This window comes from Thalassophryne amazonica, chromosome 12 (genome assembly GCF_902500255.1).
Source record: "Thalassophryne amazonica chromosome 12, fThaAma1.1, whole genome shotgun sequence".
Classification (NCBI taxonomy): Eukaryota; Metazoa; Chordata; class Actinopteri; order Batrachoidiformes; family Batrachoididae; genus Thalassophryne; species Thalassophryne amazonica.
In genome coordinates, this window is record NC_047114.1 from 1400354 (window position 1) to 1406452 (window position 6099).

The following is a 6099-nucleotide window of genomic DNA, read 5'->3' on the forward strand; positions in this document are numbered from 1 at the left end:
GCTGAGGCAGGGACCCCATCTCACTGCACACCTCATCTGTGACTGGCTGCAGAGACGCGCCTGCTCTTTATCGCCATCTAGCGGCCGTGACAGGGGAGCCGACATTCTGCCTGGTAACCGAACACGCGGACTTCTCCTGATGCTCGGAGTCAGCGGAGATCTTCCTGAGGGGTGTGGCTCTGTGTGACACTTCAAAAGACGCCAGATCAATGCATTCATTGATGATAAGATCAAACATGCATTTCCTGTCTCCTCCCCTTTTTCTGGAGCCATTTGTGTGTGTGTGGGGGGGGGGGGGGGGTATGCCTGATGTTCTTGCCCTAGGTGGATCTGGGTGGGGCTGTGACCCCCCCGCCTCAGTTTTAGCAGCACTACAGTCCCCCCCCCCCCCCCCCCCCCCCCCCCCCCAGAGAATTTGTCTATATTTGTCAATCAAAATCAGAGTTTTCATACTTCTTATGTGCAGGTTTCTGTTATATTGTTTTTAGATTTCCAAACATTAGCTTAGCTTAGCCACATGACCCGTTGCTAACAGAACATTTTTCTTCTTCTTCTTGGCACCTTCCTGAAACTTTTGAACCTAGAGAGATATTCTGGGACTCATCAGGGTTTTTTTCTCCACAAACAGCAATCTAATAAGAATTGCCTTTGTTCTGGTCCCCACTAGATGGCAGTATTGAGCCACATAGCTGGTTGTCAGCAACAATCAATTAATTATCAATCAGTCGCTCATGTGTGAGTATAGATCCTCCAAAACGTACTCATTTTATATTCTTCTTCATTTTCATGGTCACACAAAACTGTAAGTTTGTATATATCTTCATATGTCAGTTATCATCTGATTAACGCTGCCTGTGTAATCCAGTGACCGACCACACACCGCTGTGAAAACATGAGCTCTATGAATGTTCTTTATTTCTGGACTTTGGCAAAAGCCAAAGCATGCACTCTGCAAAACGCAGCACATAAGGGGGTTAAAGTGACCTGATCTTCTGATGAACAGGAAGAAGAACCCAGTCAACCAGTGTTCATCACGCTCCAGAGCGGGGTTTTAGGATCTTCTTTATTATGTCCACTGAGGATTTAATAAAATGACCTGCGTTTATTTGTCTGTCTGTTAGCAGGGTTACATCAAAACTACTGCACAGATTCTGACAAAATGTTCACCCATTAAATTTTGAGGTGATCTGGATCAAGTTTTTTATATATGCTTTGTAGGATTACGTCAAAATGACTTAATGTCAGGGTTTGAAATTGTGTCTAGTTTCTGTTTTATTTTATTTATTTATTGTGGTCTGTTTTGTTATTTTCTGTTTTGTTTTTTTTCATTCATTGGTTTTCTTGATGTTTACTCTCTTGCTGGGTTTTTCTGCTTGGGTCTGTCTGTCTCTGGATTCTTGGTGGTGGGCGTTCTCTCTCTCTGACCAGACCCTCTTTCTGGTGCTTTCCACGCACACCTGTTCCTAATCTGCAGCTCATCACCTGGGTTATATAAGGTTCACTGGGTGCAGCAGTTCCTCGCCAGATTGATGTGCCTTGTGCCTTCTCTCCAGCTCTCTTCATTGTGTTCCATAGTCCTACCTGTCTTGTTGTGTTCCTGACCTCCTGCCTGTTTGATCGACCACACCTTAGCCTGATGAGTTTTGTACTTGTTTTTTGGACTGCCTTCTCGTGTACAGACGTCCGCTTTCCACACCAGTAAAGCCTTTTATGAACCAGAGCTGTTTATTTGTGCCTCGCATTTGACCAACCTGCCTGTCAGAGCAATCTGGCCTCCAATGGACACAGCAGGTTAAGCTCCATTCCAGCTGGTGGTACGCCATCAGTCGGCAGCTTGCACAACAGGAAAACCAGATCACTGCACTTACCTCTGGGTTTAACAAGCTCACTAAACACCAGGACTCTTTCATGTCATCTGTAAGTGCACAGATGAGTCAACTACTGTCACAACTGAATCGTCAGGCTACTTCGGACACGGCTTCCGGTAATTCCAGTGTACCTCCACCGGGGCCATCAGCAGCCTCACCGGCTTCCGTACCTGCACCTGTGGTCTGCAACCAGTTGTCTCAACCTGCACACTTCTCTGGCGAGCCTGGTGACATCAGACCGTTTGTCATACAATGTGAGCTGCACTTCGAACTTATGTCATCAATGTTTCCGTCGGACCAGACGAAGATAGTATTCATGATAACTCAACTGACCGGTCGAGCTGCAGCGTGGGCTGCGGCAGAATGGGGTCGACTATCCTCTACCTGTGCTTCATTTCCTGCCTTCACAACGGCACTCCAACAGGTGTCAACACACTTCTCCGGGATGCGAAGCTGCACACTGCCTCATGAAGCTCAAGCAGGGCAGCCGCCGAATTACTGATTACGCCATAGACATCTGTATCCTGGCGGCCAAGAGCAAATGGAACCCAGCCACACTTCTTGGTGTTTTCTTCCAGGGGCTGTTGGACAACGTCCAGGACCATCTTGTCGCCATCGACCTCCCAGAGGACCTCGATGAGCTCATCGTGCCGGCCATCCATACCAATCAACACCTGCTGGACTGACCTCGCAGTGGAATTTAACAACCAAATGTAAGTACCATTTGTTACCATGACATAATACTACAAATGGTCAAATAACCAAAATTATTGTTCAATCTTATTTGTGAAAGGTAATCTCACGCAATCTGGTTTCTATACTGTGCCGGTTATTGCAACCGTAGGCAGCACAAAATGCCAACAAATTTGTTCACTCTCCATTGACTCTGGTGAGCCAATGGTGAAGAGACCCATCCAATATGGCGGCGATGCCAGTGTTCTGTCGAGATGAGGTTCCTCGCGTAACTGCACACGTGTGCACTGAAAAAAATTACTTAACGAAGTTCGCTTATTTTGATGGACAAGTAAATGTATAAATTGTTCATCCGAACGTAGTAATGTATAAAATCTACTCACTATAAACGGTAAGTATTTTTAACCTGGAGTTAGATTATTTCAACAGGCAAAATATACACATACATTTATGCTCCTAACGTAAAATACAGAAAATGTTTTACTTACTAGGCTATTAAATACACTGAATACAATTAATAAAAAAAAACTGACGGGAAAAAAAAATGTGCCTGCGCAGTTGCACATCAAGCAAGTTACATCATCTGCACGAGGCACCTCATCTCGACGGGTGACGTCTTCAGGTCCGGGGTAGAGCGATGTGCGCATGCACACGCATGCTCAGTAGCATGACGCACCTCATCTCGACATTCACCTCAACGGGACACCGGATCATGTTGCAGCAAGTTATGAGGTGTCTACGTATATAATGTCTGTTTTCCATGCACACCCAATCTGCAGCTCATCACCTGGGTTATATAAGGTTCACTGGGTGCAGCAGTTCCTCGCCAGATTGATGTGCCTTGTGCCTTCTCTCCAGCTCTCTTCGTCGTGTTCCATAGTCCTACCTGTCTCGTTGTATTCCTGACCTCCTGTCCGTTTGATCAACCACGCCTTAGCCTGATGATTTTTGGACTGCCTTCTCGTGTACCGACCTCTGCCATCCACACCAGTAAAGCATTTTACTAAGCAGAGCTGCTTGTTTGAGCCTCGCATTTGTGTCCAACCGGTTTTGACCAACTTGCCTGTCACTTCATGGATTCTCACCAAATTTGCACAACAGATACATATTAGGCCATGGAAGACCCCTCTGAATTTTGGAGATGATCCATATCTGAATCTGGATTCTGGATCAAGATTTCACTTTATATATATATATAACCTTTGAAGGTTTACATCAAAACTACATCACAGATTTTAATGATATTTGCATCACAGATGCATATTAGGCCATGGAAGACTCCATTAAATTTTGGAGGTGATCTGGATTCTGGATCAAAATTTCCCTTTATATAGTCTTTGAAAGATTACATTAAACCTACTTCACAGATTCTTACCAAATTGCACCACAGATAGAAATGCGGCCATGGATAACGTCAGAAATCTCTGATTGCTCGTTTTCTTTTATATCTTTGGCCGTGAGATCAATTCATCTAATCAAGATGAAGGTTCCTGATCTGGATCCAACTTTAACTCAGAGTAATTAGCCTGAAGAATTTTTTTTCCGTTTCTTAAATGCTCATTGATACAATCTGTAAGATTAAAAGTGAAGTTTCATGCAGATCTGGATAATTCATTCATGCAGAACTGATGCAACTTCTGACAGTAATATTCTTAAATGTGGTAATGGTGCAAGAAATCATTGTTTCACTTATTCACTGGTTCACCTGCTTCATAATGATCAAAGATTTTTTTATCAGTTTTTTTTTTAATAACTGCTTTGTGCTTGTAGCTTTAAGTGGGAAAGTGCTTCCATTGGCCACGCCTCTCTGTTCGACAGAGCATGTGGGTGTCACACTGACTCAGTGGGCGTGTCTCACAGAGCGAACAGGAGTGGAGAGTGGACTTCTGTGACATACGTCGCATACATACAAAACGAGCCGTTTCGGAACTGAATGTCTGCAGCGGAAATGGTTTTTGCACAATACGACCCCTTTAAACGCAGAGTCACCAGCCTGACGGCTCCTCTGGAGTCTCCTCGTTTATTAACTCTAAGTGAACCTTAAAACATCCAGTAAAAATGGCCACAGACAGTGTTTCCACACAGCAACAGAAGCAGGACACATTGTGCTTTTAATTTCTACTTGGCTGAGGACAAACAGAACACGTCTCATCTCTCTGCTTCAACGCCGATCCCAACGGCTACACGTTCACGTTAGCGGTGACAACGTTCTGGTGTTTCTGCGGCAGCACACTTCATCTGGCGACCTGCTGGGATTCTCAAAAAGGCACCTTTTCTTTACCAGGAAAAACACGTTGTGACTTTAAAAGTCTAAACCTTCAGAAAAGAAAAACAAAAAAACAGACGTGCAAACCTGAGTCATCGCATGTGCACCGCCAGTTTGAGAGCACTGCTAGTTTTACCAGACACTGTTATGCTAACCACAGCTAATGTTAGCATCAACTGCTGTTAGCATTACCTTTAATATAAAGTGGGCAGTAGCATCTGCACTTGGAGAATGCAGCTATTTTTACCAGAATTTCTTATGCTAAGATAAGTATCAGCCTCTGTTAGCTTTTCTTTTAATATGGTTTGTCACAAATGTAGCGGCATCTACGCTTGGAGAGTGTTGCTATTTTTTTTTTTAACCAGACACTGTTATGCTCACCTTAGCTAATGCTAATGACAGCATCGACCGCTGTTAGCATTGCCTTTATTCTGGCTTGTTGCAGTCAAACGCACTGTGTTGATGGAATCATTTCTGGGATAAGTACTGGTTAGACAGTGGCCAAAACTGACTTTGTTGGATAACAGACAAACACAAAAAAGAAAATCTCCTGCACATCTTAGTCATGTTGGGCCGATGTAGGTTTTCCTTTGAAGAAACAAACATTTGTTTCATTTTGAGTTGATGTTTTCTAAGATGACAATCATTACCAAGATCCATCCAGTCAGGTATTTATTAACAAATTAGCAGTTTTAAGAATGTTTTCCTTTTTTAAGACAGGGAACAAGGTATCAGGGTGTACTGGTATCGGTCGATGCTGAAGGTTCCAGTATCAGTCTCATATCAGACATTATTATCACTTTACCGAGGCGTTGCTAGGCCGGTATCATAGATTTACATAGATGCTACCTGACTATACCCACCCGCTCCGTGTAAACAAATGACGTCATAGTGCGCGCAGCCCAAGAACTGTCCGCAGGGGGGGGGGGACTCTGTACAGGAAAAGATGAAAAGGCGAGAAGTGTGTGTTAGTCCCAATATGGATATTCCGGATGATTTTCTCATGGATAGTACGACAATGAACAGCTGCTAAAGCAGCCAGCTTGATGAGGACGCACTGCCGAATTTGGAGAGCAGCGCGTGCCAGGTGACACGACAAAAGTTAAGTGAGCCAACGTTTTATGTACGTGTTACGTGTTGTGTATCTCAGTAGGTGATAATGCAAATAACATGCTGTTGTCGTGTGGTATGCATTTTCTGAGTCCCTTCATCCATGCCGTCGCCCGCATATGTGTCATTGCGGGCGACGGCATGGACGTCAGGCCTCTGAAA